Genomic DNA, 16,168 nt, shown 5'->3' on the forward strand with positions numbered 1-16,168 from the left:
GAGATCGAACATGGTTTTATACTTTTGATCCCGATTCGATGCCGATACGCGCTCCCATTCAGCTGAAATCGAAAAGCCAATAGACCAGTGGTCTCCAACCTTTTTTGGGTCGGGAGCTACTCGCGACAAAATAAACCGCCCGAAGAGCTACTAAAGTAAAAAAAAATAAAAAATCTGCATAATATCCCAAAAAATGCCCTTTACACATAATGCCACAAACTGTAATGCCCCAAAACATACCTTCCAACACTGGAGGCAGAGGAGAAGAGTCATCTGCGCGTGCCGAAGGCACGCGCCAAAAATTAGAAGGTTCAGCTACTACCGTGGAACTCCTGCGAGGCTACATCCCCCATTTTTTCCACACACACACACACACACACACACACACACGATGCCCATTATACATATGCCCAACAACGTGATACTCCGTTATACAAATGCCCCACACCGTGATGCACCATTATACATATCCCACAGTGATACTCCATTATACATATGCCACACACCATGATGCTCCATTATACATATGCCACACACCGTGATGCTCCATTATACATATGCCACACACCGTGATGCCCATTATACATATGCCGCACACCGTGATGCCCATTATACATATGCCGCACACCGTGATGCCCATTATACATATGCCGCACACCGTGATGCCCATTATACATATGCCGCACACCGTGATGCTCCATTATACATATGCCACACCGTGATGCACCATTATACATATGCCACACACCGTGATGTACCATTATACATATGACACACACCGTGATGCACCATTATACATATGCCACACACCGTGATGCTGATTATGCCTATGACCCATAACGTGAAGCTCCTTTATACATATGCCCCACACCTTGATGCTCATTAAACATGTGCCACACAAATGATGCCCATTACACATATTGCACACAATGTCCCACAGTAAGGCTTCTAATAAAAAAAAATGTAAATTACCTGCTTGCTGTCAGGGGTTGAATTTTGTTGCCAGGGGTTAATGCTCATTGACAAGGGGGTCACTGCTTGCCCCCTCCACTATGCCCGTCTTCACATGGGCATAATAAATGAATAATTGCTGCTGGTGCTCAGCTCCGTCATCACCCTGCTGGCAATTAGCGTTCTTCCCCCCCACAGCCCCCACCATGCTAGAAGTCATATTTGACTTCTAGCCTGCTGCCTCCGTCATCACCCTGCTGGCATTTAGCGTTCTTTCCCCCCACAGCCCCCACCATGCTAGAAGTCATATTTGACTTCTAGCCTATGACAGGGAGGGAACACAGAGCTGCGCTGCTGCAGCGTTACCCGGAAGTGCCGGGAGCGCTTAGCGCGGTGCTCCCTGTCAGACGCTAGAGGTCAAATATGACTTCTAGCGCCTGTGTGCTGTCTCTGGTCTGCATACAATATGTACAATTTAGACTATCTGCATACAATTTAGACTATATAGTGCAGATCTGCACTATATAGTCTATGCAGCCAAGACTTTCTGGCTGCGATACGGGAGCGCGCATCGGGATTGCATCGGGATCGCAAGGGTTAAAACCTGTGCGATCTGCATGAGATCCAGATGAGATTTTTACTATATAGTCAAAATCTCATGCACATTGTACAAGTGTGTACACACCATTAATCAAATAGCAAAGGAATCTCACCGTGTGTGTACACACCATAGTAGTGATTACACACAATGTTTGCTTGGGATTCGGTGCGCAAAATGCAATCGATTTGGACTATATAGTACAGATCTGTACTATAAAGTCTTGCCGGCCATGACTTTTTTGCTATTCCATTTACACTACACGGAAGCGTGCATAGGGATCAAAGCTGAATCTAATGCTGCTAAAAGCGTTCAATGTGCATTCGATTGCAATTAAATTTTGATTTGATTTTTCTTTTAATAAGCAAAATCAAATAGAAAAATAGCGCATATCTCACCGTGTGTACGCACTGTAATGCTCTCAAAACAGAAATCATTATCATCATGATTAACTCATTATATTCATTCTGTTACTGTACAATTCCTGATAACTGATATTTTGGTTGAACTTCAAGAAAGAGAACAGTACATTGGAACGTGTCTCCATATTTTCTGCATGGGGCATACCATAAATCTATCATTTACAGTAATTAAGCACTGGTAAATAAGTTTATGTGATTATATAACTGACAATAAGCATATCACATGTAAATAAGTAATTCCGTGTTTATGCCAGTTTAAGCCGTATTATTTTCCATATAATTTTCCGATAACATGTTTTATCATGTACAGAAAATATTATTTCTTATTTAAATAAAAACATATTTATACTTATATTGAAAAGATAAAGACATCTGCTAGATAGTAAATTATTGTCCTCAATTTTACTAACATTCTACTGAATGTATTTTACTGCTAAACAAGTGCCACTTGAGCAGCAAATCAACCTCTTTTGTCCCTGTGGAAAATGATTTAATTTCATTCGTCCAGATCAGAATTCAAATGTTTTCTAATGAGTGTCTCAGAATGTAGGTTTGCTGTAAGAAACGGCTCCGTGAGGATTCCTTCACTCAAAGTTGTGTTTTGAATAATTATAAGAAATAAAAGAAACGTGAATTTGCATAGGTATGTTGAAGAAATATTGCTCATAATAGATACTTATGAGCAGATAGTTACCGATGTTATCAGCTGCACAATGCCACTTACTTCAATTTAAATTAAATCAGTTTGTGTATAATGAATACTTTACGTTTTGCAAAAGCTGATAGTGAAAAAAACATTTTCCCCTAAGACTGAAACTTCGGATGAAGAATAATTTATATGCTTAGAAAAAAAACAAAAAAACACAAAACTATGCAGCAACTGTAATAATGAAAGATACTAGTGTTTGTACACTCTATTAAGTACTACAACAATGTTTGGTGAGTATTTGTGGGGGTTACGGAGAAGCATGAGACTGCAACTATTAAACATAACTATTAGCTATTTAAAATTTATTTTATAATTAATGATAATATATTATAACTAAATAACTAAACTAAATAAAATCTTGTCTTAGAATGACAGACATCTGGGCTGGAGTATAATGGGTGGTGGGGGGGGGGGGGGGGTGGTCGCTACTCACACAGGAGCTGGAGCAGTAACACACACCGGTACCTCATGACAGAGAGTTTCCCGTGGACTACAGTACTTCAGCTTTTCAAGCAGTCTGCAGCTGTGGGAAGCTGTCAATTTTGTCTCTCTTCACTATTGTTTTACTGGGAGAAGGAGTAGCTGTGGTACTGGGATGTCCCAGCAAGCTCAGCAAGGCCATGGCTCCTTCCATCAGTATAGACTCAGAGAGACAGAGCCGGCTAGTAAAGTAGATGGGACAGAACATTGTTGCAGCAGACTGCTTAGGAAGTACAGTACAGTATGGGCTATTAACTGTTGTATAGGGGCATATATTACAAATGACAATGGGGTGGTTCATGTTTGTATTAATATATTTTTATATGAGTTAGTTGGTATAAGGAAATTGTAGTTCCATTTATCTGTACATAATGTTATAAAGTACAGTATCAACCATCAAATACTACCTTATTGTCAGTAATTAAAGGTTGAACCAGGTATAAAGCAGTGATTGGAACTTTAAAGCAACACCCCATTATACATTCTTAGATGATGAAACTCGTTTATCGTGTCTTGGAATTTAATGCATTTGCAGATCACCCCATTAAGAATGAGTTGTGGAACCAGGTATATACTGTATCCAAGGAATACATCATGGACACTGTGACCGATGTGGAGAGATTGGGCAAGGATCCATGGTTAAGTTATTCAATGCTTTGCAACATGATTTTGATATACGTTTGTTTAATCCTTTTTTTATTTATTTATTGAAAATTTTTAAGACATAAAACATAAAGTACAATGTATAAAGTAATATGTCACAGAGTACAAATATACATTGATAGGTAAGTCATTTCCAGATATTCAAAAAATAATTTTTCAAGTATCAGAACAAAAAGTATTAAGCTACAGTGTAATCCAGAACATTTCTTAATATCAGAATAGTCATCGATATGAGATCAGCTATAAATAGCCACGAATTAAAAAGAAAAATAAAGGAAAGAGAATTATCTTCTCTGTATGACTCGACCCCATTAAGCTTGTTGTTACAAAGGTCATTATTAACATCAGATCAACACACCCTACAAATAATACAATATTACTTTATCTTAATCATCTATATCTAAATATACATCTAAACATAAACACGTAGACAGAAGTGGTGGGGAAAGGGGGAGGGGAAAGGAGGGGGGGGATTTGGGAAGTACGCGTTGTTCCAGTCTAGAGGTAAGGTCCTATATACATATTATTTTGCCATTATCATGTTAATATCAATATTAATATTAATATCAGAGACATAAAAATAAGCTCTTAAGTCAATTTTTTGTTTTCCAACATTTTGAAATTAAAAAAAAAATTCAGAAGGTTTAGCCTGGGTCATCTCGCTGAGTTGATTAGATCAAATACTCAAGAGCTGTTCAATTCTGAGATAATATTTTGCCTAATTTTGTCCTCCAAAGTGTTAATAAATAGTAGCCATTTAGAGTAAAATTTGCAGAGTCCTCGTTTGTTTAATCCTTATTACATTTTATTTTATACAATTGTACTTCTCTGTTATGCACCCCATATTTGTATGCATATGTAAAAAAAGAAAGAAAGGCAATAAAAATTACAAAATGAAAATTATGAGATAAAAAAGTGATGACTATTGCTGAAACTAATCACCTGTTCCAGGGAACCAGGAGGGCATTTTTCATATAAAATTTATTGTAGGTTTTTTTTTCTTCAATGCTTAAATAAAGTGTGACCATCACTATATAAAGTTGCTATTTATGAAACTGGCAAAAGCTAATAAAAAAATGCCAGGCAGTCATGGAAAATCTTTAAGTATTTTAAAAACTTCAAGAGATATTTAGAGAAATAGGGAAGCAGACCCAAGAGACAGCACAGCTCTAAATGCATTAGTTTAGAGAGTGATCATTCTAATTTACTGTTGATGTTGAATATTTATGTCTAAACTTGTCTTCCTGCCCAGACCTTCACACTTTTCTCAACTTGATAATTTTTTCATTTTTTTTTCACGAAATTAGAGTTCCTTTAGGCTTTCTACATTAATATATTTCCTGCTTGAGTTGTCATTTTCTGTGCTTTTGAAGTTATTTATTAAACCCTGAAGCCTTGACAATAGATGTTTTTAAAACCGTCACCCCCCCCCCCTCCCCCTCACACACAAACATACATATATACTAAAAAGTGTTTTAATATAAGCACACACCATAGCAGTGGGATAAAAATGTCTAGATTACATTTCCTTTCTTGGTTGTGTACTTATAAAAAACCTATTACAATACATGGGTAATCATATGATTATATACATCATTTTTTTTTTGTTGTTGTTGTTGTTTTTTAGACCAAACCTTAAAGGAGTCTGTTAAATAAAAAATGACATAATTGCATGATCTTATTATAAAAATATACACATGTATTGTCTTTTAAAAACACACACGGTATCTGAATGCTTGTACCATAAAGCTCTTGTATACAAATAACCCCTCAGACTGAAAATGCGCACCCAACCTGGAATAATGAACCTGATGTCAAGACAGGTCACAGCAACTTGAAACTGTTTTCACACAATAGGCTTGATCTTGGTTATTGCCGGGTCATCCCCTTGTCAGCAGTTGGAGGTTACATCATCTCACCGTGCCAGTGATCCAGCTCTCAGATGCTTTTTGCATGACCTGGGTTGGCACAGGTTTGTTGTATGTTTGATTCTGTTCATGAACCAGGTAGAAGACACAGGACATACAACCAGGGTAGACACTTTCACATAAAGCCGGGATCTGGCTGGTTGGTCAATCAATATCCCGGGTTAGAGGCTCAATGTGAATGATGTTAAGGAGGTTACCTTTAATAATAATATGTCACAGATGTACATGACATGCGATCATTAGTTTACTACTCAGAGATTAGCTGACTATTCCTTCTACTGCCAGATGTAGCCACGCTCATCATTGTGGCCAATTTCCATGTGTGACTCCCGTGGCAATTGGTGTGATCCCATCATCATGCGCATGCATCTAAATTGTTCCCACAGCTCATAGAAAAATATAGAGTGGCAATATCGCAAGGAGTGGCGGTGATCTGACTACAATGAGTGTGGCTTCATAGAATGTCATTAGTGATCACTTTAAAATACAAATATTCTATATTTTAGAACTATTAGGTCTACCTCACAATATGAATACCAGTATTTTTGAACATTGCTTTAAGAAATTACATTTTCTTAATTCAGGTGCCCCATAACATTCGCTGCCTGGGCAAGCTCTATCAGGTTAACTAATGTAGGTGAACCCCTGGCACAGTTTGCATTCTACAAAGCTGTGCTGTACAGTGCAAAAGTTTCTATTGTTCTCTTCATCTAATTATCTGTTACCATTTTACACTGCTATTTACTGTTTCTAAAAACTATGGGATCCATTATCTGGAAATTTGTTTCACATAATTCTAAAAATAGGAAGACAAAAAAAGTAACACATGGCCTTATTCAGCATGGATCATTAAATTAAGAAAATGCAAACTGGATGATCTTCAAATGCCCTTATTCAGATCTGATCACAGTACAATTTTGTTATCAAACTGAGCAAAACCATGAGCACTGCAGGTGGAGCAGGTGTAACATGTATAGAGAGAGTTAGATTTATGTGAGTTATTTTGTTTCCGTGCAGGGTAAATACTGGCTGCATTATTTTTACACTGCAATTTAGATTTCCGTTTCAACAAACCCACCCAAATGTAACTCTCTCTGCACATGTTACATCTGCCCCACCTGCAGTGCACATGGTTTTACCCATTTTGAGAACAAATTTGTACTGCGATCAGATCTGAATAAGGGTCAGCATTTGCATTGCACATGTGTGACAGCAATTTACAAATGACAGTATTCTGCTTACACATTCTGCTTCAATGCCATTGCATATTGTTTGAAAGGAAGCCAGCATTTAAAGGGAGGAACATGGCATTTTGTAGGTGTGTTTGGGGAATGTCGGCGACCACCAAATGATTTTTCACTAGTGTGGCTGCATGCGAGGGGATGTGTAAGTGTACACATCCCCTTGCATGCAAATGTGAGGATTCGCACAGCGAGGGGGCATCTTACAAGACAGATGGCCTGAACTTTATAACAGATTGCAATTTGATTTTATGAAATGTATTTAATTTGCAGAAAATTATTTAAAAAAGTATAATATATCTATTAAGTAAAATATATTGTTTGTATTATCATATGTCTTACATCGCATACTAATATGGTGGAAATGTTTCTTTTACATCCAGTTTCATTTTTAACAATATTTATTTTTCAGCTTCATTATATTTTTATTTAAGAATCTGAAATCTATGTAATTATTCATTATTAAATAGCACCAGCATATTCTATTGCCCTTTATAATTGCAAGTGAAACAGTAATAAAATAAGATCGGGTAATAATAGACAGATATTGAGGTAAGTGGGCTTGCAAACTTACAATCTTTTGGGAAATAGGTATTGATACACATATATCGGTCCGACCAGATTGCAGAGATTCTTGCTGTGCTTTTCGATATAGTCACACAGAAATGTTGGCCTAGAGTAGACGGGCTATAAAGTGACAAAGGCTTAAATATGTAAAGTAACTGTACTCCATGGGGGGTATTCTGATTCACTCGGAAAGGCACAATCACTCTCTAATGGACAAAACCATGTGCACTGCAGGTGGGGCAGTATGCAAAACCATATGTACTGCATGTTACTGATGTAACATGTACAGAAATAGTTAGATTTAGGTGTGTTATTTTTTCTGTGCAGGGTAAATACTGACTGCTTTTTTTTTACACTGCAATATAGATATCAGTTTGAAGTACATCTCCCTCCCAAATCTAACGCTCTTTGCACATGTTACATGCAGTACATGCAGTACATATGGTTTTGTTAATTAGACAGTGATTGTGCCTTTCCGAGTGAATCAGAATAACCTCCTATGTGTGGACTTTATAGCATGTATGAAATTAGGAAAGATCATTTATGAAAGTTATGTGGGTAAGTATGGAATTTAATAAACTTTCTGAATAGGGGAGTTTTCAAGATACAATTGAAGGTTTGTATAGTAGAGGAAACTTTTATTGTGCATAGGAGGGTATTCTACAAGTGGCTGACAGTCAGAGTGGAGTGGGAAGGTTGGGAGATATTTTGAGATAAGCGAAGAGTTGTAGTTCATATTGAATATGGGAGTATACATATAACCAATGGAGGGATTGTTACAGCAGATCAGCAGATTATGAACTTTCAGGGGTAGATTTATTAAGGTCGGTGAAGTGATAAAGTGTCTGTTAATTATCACCAACCAATCAGCTCCTACCTGTGAAGTTATAGGCTTGGTTTGAAATATGACAGATAGGAGCTGATTGGGCGGTGATAAAAACCAGACACTTTGGGCCTTATTCTGGTTAGGTCGGTGAAACGTACGTACGGTCCGTTTCACCGTACGTTTCCCGTACGCAGGCGGTGAGCGTAAGTCCGCCCAGAGAACAGCGGACGGTCACAAACACCAACAATGGGGCACTTGAGCGTACGCCACCGTATACGGACGGGTCTCCTCTTAGACACCGTTAACTGGCGTACAACAGAGCGTACGCCACCGTATACGGACGGGTCTCGTCCGTTTTCACACTGACATCTTCCGTATATCTGAGCGTACGCCACAGTGCACGGACGGGTCTCGCCTTTTTTCAATGGAAAACTCTGCGTGTGTCACCGATCGTGACAGTGAGCGTACATCCGTGCAGGGTGGCATACCCTTCACATATATGGCACTGCAAATCTTGCCTTTAAACTATAATTAAGACAATTAATTAATTATTCTAACTGTTATTCAATAATTGTTTTCTATTAACTCAATTGTCTACCTTAATAAACACCCTAATAAAACAACATTTTAACCCTCATTACATGTATATTTATTATGTTTTAATGTGGCAATTTAATCACTATCTATGTGTCCCCACATTGGTTTTACTTTTAAATAAAGTTATGATGGTGTTACAGTGAAAAAGTTGACACATGTCGACTTCTGTGAATTGAGTGTCCTGCTTTTTAAAGTATACAAAAACACTTACTGAATGGGTGTAGATGGTTATTTATTTATTTACAATTTTTTATATAGCGCATACATATTCCGCAGCGCTTTACAGAGTATAGTTGTACATTCACATCAGTCCTTGCCTCAGTGGAGCTTACAATCTATATTCCCTACCACATGTACATGCATGTGTAGATGGTAGATGGTTCTAAAATAACTACCTTGACATATATAAGCAGGTCTTAGAATGAATCTTACCTAAAATTAAACCAACCTTTACATGTAGAGAAGTGTAGAAAGATAAGCTTCCAATGTGTTTGAGGGCTGTGTGTGGCTTGCAGGTAGTGAAATTATGATTTTCACTTAATAGGCTGCAGCATTGCTTATTACATTCAGGTGTAGTAATCAGCATTAATTAGCAGACCCAGGCGCCCGCTCTCATATGGTATCTCTAGGGGTGGTCTGGAGCTATCTTTGGCTTCCGTCTGTTTTTGGCCCAAAATGCACGGTGCGTTCGCCGATCGAGCAGTTGTAGCACCGTACATTTTTGGTGCACACCCCCATGTACGCCCATGTTTACGCATAATTTTCCTCATTATTACGGCCGCTCCCCTAAAAACGCCCCCATGCTGCCCACAATGACCATACTCTTGCGGACAGGTTTTTTCACACTGAGAGACTTGTCCGTGAACGGTGTGAGGTCGCCGCACATGCGCATTGCGAAAGCTACGCATGTGCAGATGAAAAAAAAACCCGATCCGCCCATATACGGTCGCACCGTACCAAGCAGAATAAGGCCCTTTATCACTTCACCGAGCTTAATAAATCTGCCCCTTAGTGAGAGAGATTAGCCTTGCGTCTGCATTCTAAACGGTTTGTGGTGATGAGAGTCTGTATTGGGGATGACCAGTAAGGAGACAACTGCAGTGCAACTACAGTTTTTGCAGTGTTTTAAATATATTCAGTCCTACATTCAAGACTAATATACTTATCTCATAGTATAGGGTGTAGTGTATGTTTTCCATAATATGGAGGTTTGTCCAAGAAGGATATTCTTGGGCTTCTTCTGAAATCAGAAGTTAAAAAGAAAACATTTGTATTAAAAATACATATATAGTAAGCAAAGGTTCTGTATAACTAAGAGGAATCATATCTTTGGTTACCTGATTTATAAGGCAGATTAACTGGTTAACATAAAGTAGAATACAATAAAGTCAGAAGCTAGAGAATAAGTTTTACTAATTCATACAGTATATTCTATGTAGGAAATTATAAAATTATAAAAAAAATATTATATTGACATAGTTGAAATAAAATAAAGTTATAATTAAAGGTCAATACATAGATGCAAATTGAATTTGAAGTTGTTTAAATATTTAATTACTTTACATTATCTTTCACATATACATTTTAATGAAAGTGCTATCAGGAGCTACAACCCCTTTGTGGTCACTCTGTAATTAGCGCACATCCATGTTAGGTAAGACCAAGTGTGCAGACCCATTTGCAACAGCTCAAAGGTTCTGTTTGCCTCCTGTAGGCTAAAGCTTCACCTGCTATGGAGAAAATTTACACAACTGCGCTCAGCTTGTATGTTATACTAGACTAGTCACAGGTGCTGCTTGTCCCTTAAGGGTATCCCAGTCCCTTATTAGTTGAAATATAGAAGATTTTGGGGTGGGACAGCGCTATTCTGTTTGTGTTGAAGCTATGAGCTGTGTTGGTGTCGAAAAGAATGAATAGAGAAGGAGATAGGTAAAATAAATATAGGTTTATTAAATAAATGAAAAATGCAAGTGTTGCTTGTGCACCAGACTCTGGTGTTATAGGGATATTTGGATTGGGAGGCTAGATTACCCTAGGGGTAAGTGGGTACCTAGGTAGGTATTAAGTGGTGTTTTAATTACACCTGTAGGGGGTCCCCAGAGTGGGGAATTCCTTTGACAAGTGTCACCAGTTGAGATTTCCCAAATGGGCTTTAAGACAGTCTATGTTAGACTTCTTTAGCTACCGTAGGTCCTGACTCAGGACCTATGGTCTCTCTTGGGGATATGTGTAAGGAATGGAGTCTGGATGATGGGGTTGAAGTAGGTGTGGTTCGCAGGGAGGTGCCTTATGGGCTTCGGGCGATTCTTGTTGAACCCCCTTACAATCTCATAGGTAATGGACACCTATGCCCTCCTGCTTGCTCACTGTTTCTTGTAAGTCAAATGTCTGATGCGGATGAACTGCTAGCGGCATCCCGCATCGCAGTTGTTGTGCAGTGTGACTCACCTGCAACGGCCACATTTGTGGGTCTGAATTAGGTCCGGCTCCAGACCGGTGCAACAGGGCATGTGACGTTGCTTAGCAATGCTACTGATGCTTCTGGCCAGCAGGACGAGCTGCCAGAAGAAGATGGCTGCCGTCCGCCTCCATCCCCAGGACTCCAGTCCAGCCACCGCCGCTATATATATATATATATATATATATATATATATATATATATATATATATATATATATATATATATATAAAATCTGGTGTAGACTGCAAAAAAGTAGTAATGTGACAACTGCAAAATTTCTACTATGATCATCATTTAATATTTTCTGCATTAAGTTTGTTATCTACTGTATATTATCATCCACAGTGAGGGATCATTTCAGACATCACAGTACAAAATCACTGGGCAAATAAGTGAGCAGAAGAAGCAGAAATATATGCCTGGTGGAAATCAATTTAAGTGGAAAGTTCAGACAAGGTTGGTAAACCGATAAACAGCAAAGATACAAGCATCCATGTAGTAAGGAGCGTCTGCGAGCCTTGCTAATAAATCACTCTGTGCCTGCCAGAAATCAAAAATGGGTCATGTTAGCAAACATCAAGATAGATGCTGTGGATGCTCTGCTAATTTACTCTCTGTCTCATATCAAACCTTCAATCTCATACCATTTGCACTCATAACAGTTAGATATTTTTGGATATGGTACAACTGCTTACATGTCAAGATCACAGCTTACGGAAGCACCAGAGACACTGGCCACCGCCTGTCCGAATGCCCACCCCCCCTGCTGCCACTGATTCCCCTCTTTAACATGAGAAGGGATGTGTAACAAAAAAACATCCCCTCGCATGTCTCCGCAGCAGGAGAAATTATTCAATGGTCGACGCATAATGGGAATGCCTAGGGAATGCATACAGTTTTAATGTGGACGTCCATAAAATGTTGAGCGTTCCCACGATTCCCGTCCCTGCCCACCCCGATTATTGCAAACAGCTCGGCAACTATGCTAGTGGAGATTTACATGCGCATGATAGGCCATGGGAATGTGTAGTCCCCAAAACATCGGGACAGGGCCGAACTCACATTATTGCGAGGAGATCAGAATCACCTCCTTTATGCGATGAGCCACAAGATCACTTAGTAACCCTACTGAATTCCATCTATTGTATTTCAGTCCTCACAAAGGAGAGGCTTAAAAAGGACTTCTGATCAAAAATCCCCAGTATTGTCTTTGCTGCTTTATGCAAATGCTACTACAAGGCAACACCTTCCCTGGTCTACATCTGTGTGTTTACATATGCAAGGGCATTTAGACACAACCATCAGAAGCACTAGCAAAACTTGCTCCAGTCAATGCTAGTGGCAGAATGTCCATCAGAGAATGGGCTACAGTGTGAGTGATAATGTCTCTGAGTTTGCTACCACTTTAGTGACACTCTTGTAGTACTCCCACAAGAAGGAACATCTCCTTGCATCCAAATAGCAACCTCCTATCACCCTCTAGTAACTGCCCAGGAATGCCCATCAGCATAGGCACTGCATATTGATTAGCCATTTCTCACCAGAACATTAGAAACAATCTACTGTATGTTGGTAAATTCAAAATCCTTAAAATAATTATGTGTCTTAATAAAAAAAAAAATAATAATTAAAAAATGGTCTACGTTGAATGTTGAACAATGTTAATGTTCTTATTTTAATGTGGCTCACCATTGGATCTGCTACTAGCGCTAGGGCTTTTGAGCCTGACTAGATGTTGGACTTGAAAAGGTTAAAGCCACCACCAGACCTACCATTAAAAATTGTGGTGCCCAGAACTAACAAAATAAGTCCTTCTCCACCAGAAGCTACTCCTGATTCTCTGTCATTTCCCAAGCTTGGGGAATGACAGTAAATCAGGAGCAGCTGCTTGGCCTGGGCCTGGGACTGAGGTCGCCCCATGTGCATGCACATCTCACAGAGAGAGGGGACTGACTGCTTCTGCAGCTGCCTCTTTCCTCAGTCCAGCATGCATTGTGTGGTGTGTGCTGGGCAGAGAGGCTTCTTCAGCAAAAGCCAATCCTCTCTCTCATTGCCTAAAGTGCCACTGTCTGCAATAGGTAATGGGGGCAGGAGTGGGACCTAGGCTACTCCAACAGGCCCAGCTCCAGCTAATGAAAATGTGCCCCCCTTTAGGCACCACTTGCTGTTTGCTACAATGACCTGTGCATGGCATATGGGTTCCCAAAGTCAGAGCAACAGAAAATATTTATGGCAGGCACTAGATAGTACTCTGAGAACCTAATTCATGTCTGTACGCAATGCTGATGTCCATGCAACTAAGTGATTATAGGCAGACATGCCTTGTTTTCACTTTGCGTTTGCCAACGTACCTTTGAGAGGACACTAACATTAAGAATTTCATTGCAGAGTGATTACCAGGAAGAGACCCTTTGAGGAAAGTACCAGGGGTGGTTGCAAAAGTGCAGGAATGTCATAGCTGTGTGTATCTGCCTTCAGCTGCAATCATATACATACAAAAACATGATGCCGGCCATGTGTATCTGCTTTCAGCATCAATTATATAGTATATGTATAGAAACATGATGCTAATGTCACTACTGCTGTAGCCAGCCTGCATGGCCATAGGCTGACTTGAGGAATTGATGTTCCTCATTATTTTGTTGGTTCTGCAAGTTGCAGAGAACAAATAAATGAGGGAACTTATTGATACAAATGGAAGTTTCAGGTGGGAATCAATTCAGAAGTCAATGTTCAAGTACTAATGTATGTGTGCAGGGGCGAACTTAGATGGTAAAACAGCCAGGGAAATTTCTGAAAGTAGCTCTAAAGGGGGCAAGGTCTGTGGAGGGGAAGGATACTCCTTTCTCTTAGGGTCTGATTCTGAGTTGGAGGCAACTTTATTTATGCTAATGCTGCTTCACAGCCCTTCCCTGGGAATGCATTGAGGGGGAAGGGGGAGAGGTTAGGCACTAGGAGGGACTTAGGGTTAGGCTGCAGTGGGAGAAGGTTAGGGTTAAGTTGTGAGGGGAGGAGGTTTAGGCTGCAGGTCATGGGGGTAGGTTCAGGCAGTAGGGTACATGGTGTAGAGTTAGGCACTAACGGAAAAGGTTAAGGTCAGGCTGCGGGGAGGGGTTAGGATTAGGAATAAAGACAGCTGGCACTCCAATCAATAAGGGGGTAAGGTTAGGCACTATTGCAGAAGACTTAGGGTTAAGCGCTGGGGGGTTAGGTTTAGGCATTGAGGCAAAGGGTTTAAGTTTAGGCACTAGCAGGAAGGGTTAGAAATAGAAGAAACAGCAAGAATAAATTGAGGGTTAGGCGGATAATAAATGATGACTAAATACTCATTACCAGTGAAAAAAACAAGAAAGTCCAAGACAGTGCTAGAAACAATATTAAACACACCAATGACATAATTTAAAAATAAATAATACTTTTAATAAGTATAATACAAGGCAAAGTAAGTAAAATCAAACACACATATACCGGCCGTCACAACTAACATATTAATTAAACTTAGGTCTACATGGACCTGTCTGTGATATTTCTTATAACAGCGGTAGTCGTAGTTAGTTGGTCGGCAGTTGTTAAAAGTAAGTTAGTAAGCCATCTTTTTTGTTATTGAAATTGTAATCTCCAAATAGTCAGATAATAAGCAGTTTGTCCAGTAACAGTATTAGTAGCGGATACAACATTTTGCAGTACCAATTACCAGTCTAGGTGTCCCTCTCTCAGTGACTACAGCTCAGACACTCCAGAGTCATTGTAAGTGACGCTGCTGTGTATTGATAGTAATCCGCTGTTCCAGATGCTGGTCCGGCGGTGGTTAGGTAGACCAAATAGTTTCTGCTGACGCATTTCCCAACCTACATATCTTGGCGGCTTTCTCAAAGATCATGTCTTACAGTAGGTTTGTGATGATCATTATGCTTGACTCATATGCCTATGTCTTGCAAATTTGTCAACTGTGTATATTGCTTCAATTTTTTTTTTAAACTAGAGATTTGGAATGTTTCATTTATATTTATTTATTTATTGATTGATTTATTGCCAGTTATTTATTTTAGTGCACACATATTCTGCAGCGCTTTACAGAGAATATTTCAACAAGAACTGGGGGAATATACAACTCCTCAGTTAGGGCCAAGGTGGGTATCGAACCCATGACCTCAGTGCTGTGAGGCAGTAATGCTAACCATTACTCCATCTATGCTGCCATGCTGTCATTTGATACCATTCATGTAAAGTTTTTCGCTTTTATGTGAGATATGCTTAGATATAAGGCACCTATCCTTCCCACTTTATAGACATCTATATTTATTTAGATATTCCATATTCCATGAGGCTATATCAACTATTTTAAATAGTCTGATTGTATCTGATTTTCTGTGTGTCAAGTTCATATTATTTGCTATTATTGCATCTGCATTCACAATTGTGATAAGAATGGGGACCCCACTGAGGATGCAGGTGCAACATGGTGCAGCAAAGTGGCACTAGCTGTCATGATGTAGTATTAGTAGTAGTAGTATGTTTATTTATAAGGCGCCGCAAAGTGTCCGCAGCGCCGTACATAGCAAACAAAAAAAACTAATTACAAGGTTACGTACAGGGTGTGTTGAAAAATACAGTATAAATAGGGGTATAGCTGGTAGAACTAAGATCAGCATCAGTTCAGAAGTAGGTGTGGAAATTGTCGAGGAGACTGAAGATGAAGTAGAGGAAGGGAAGAACAGGACAGGA

The 16,168-nt window shown here is 39.3% G+C and overlaps 1 protein-coding gene across 6 annotated transcripts in view; it reads right to left on the minus strand.

The window, feature by feature from the left end:
* The window catches only part of MGAT4C (MGAT4 family member C), a 146,059-nt gene that overhangs the window by 83,954 nt on the left and 45,937 nt on the right, over positions 1-16,168 (minus strand). For 2 of the 6 annotated variants that reach the window (XM_083182356.1, XM_083182353.1), the window contains exon 2: positions 7,567-10,222. The exons of the other annotated variants lie outside the window; for them this stretch is intronic. The gene's annotated coding sequence lies outside the window, so the exon portion shown is untranslated. The remainder of the gene's footprint in view (positions 1-7,566; positions 10,223-16,168) is intronic. 6 annotated transcript variants of the gene reach the window in all.

The sequence above is a fragment of the Crinia signifera genome, chromosome 4, assembly GCF_055691185.1.
Source record: "Crinia signifera chromosome 4, ASM5569118v1, whole genome shotgun sequence".
Lineage (NCBI taxonomy): Eukaryota > Metazoa > Chordata > Amphibia > Anura > Myobatrachidae > Crinia > Crinia signifera.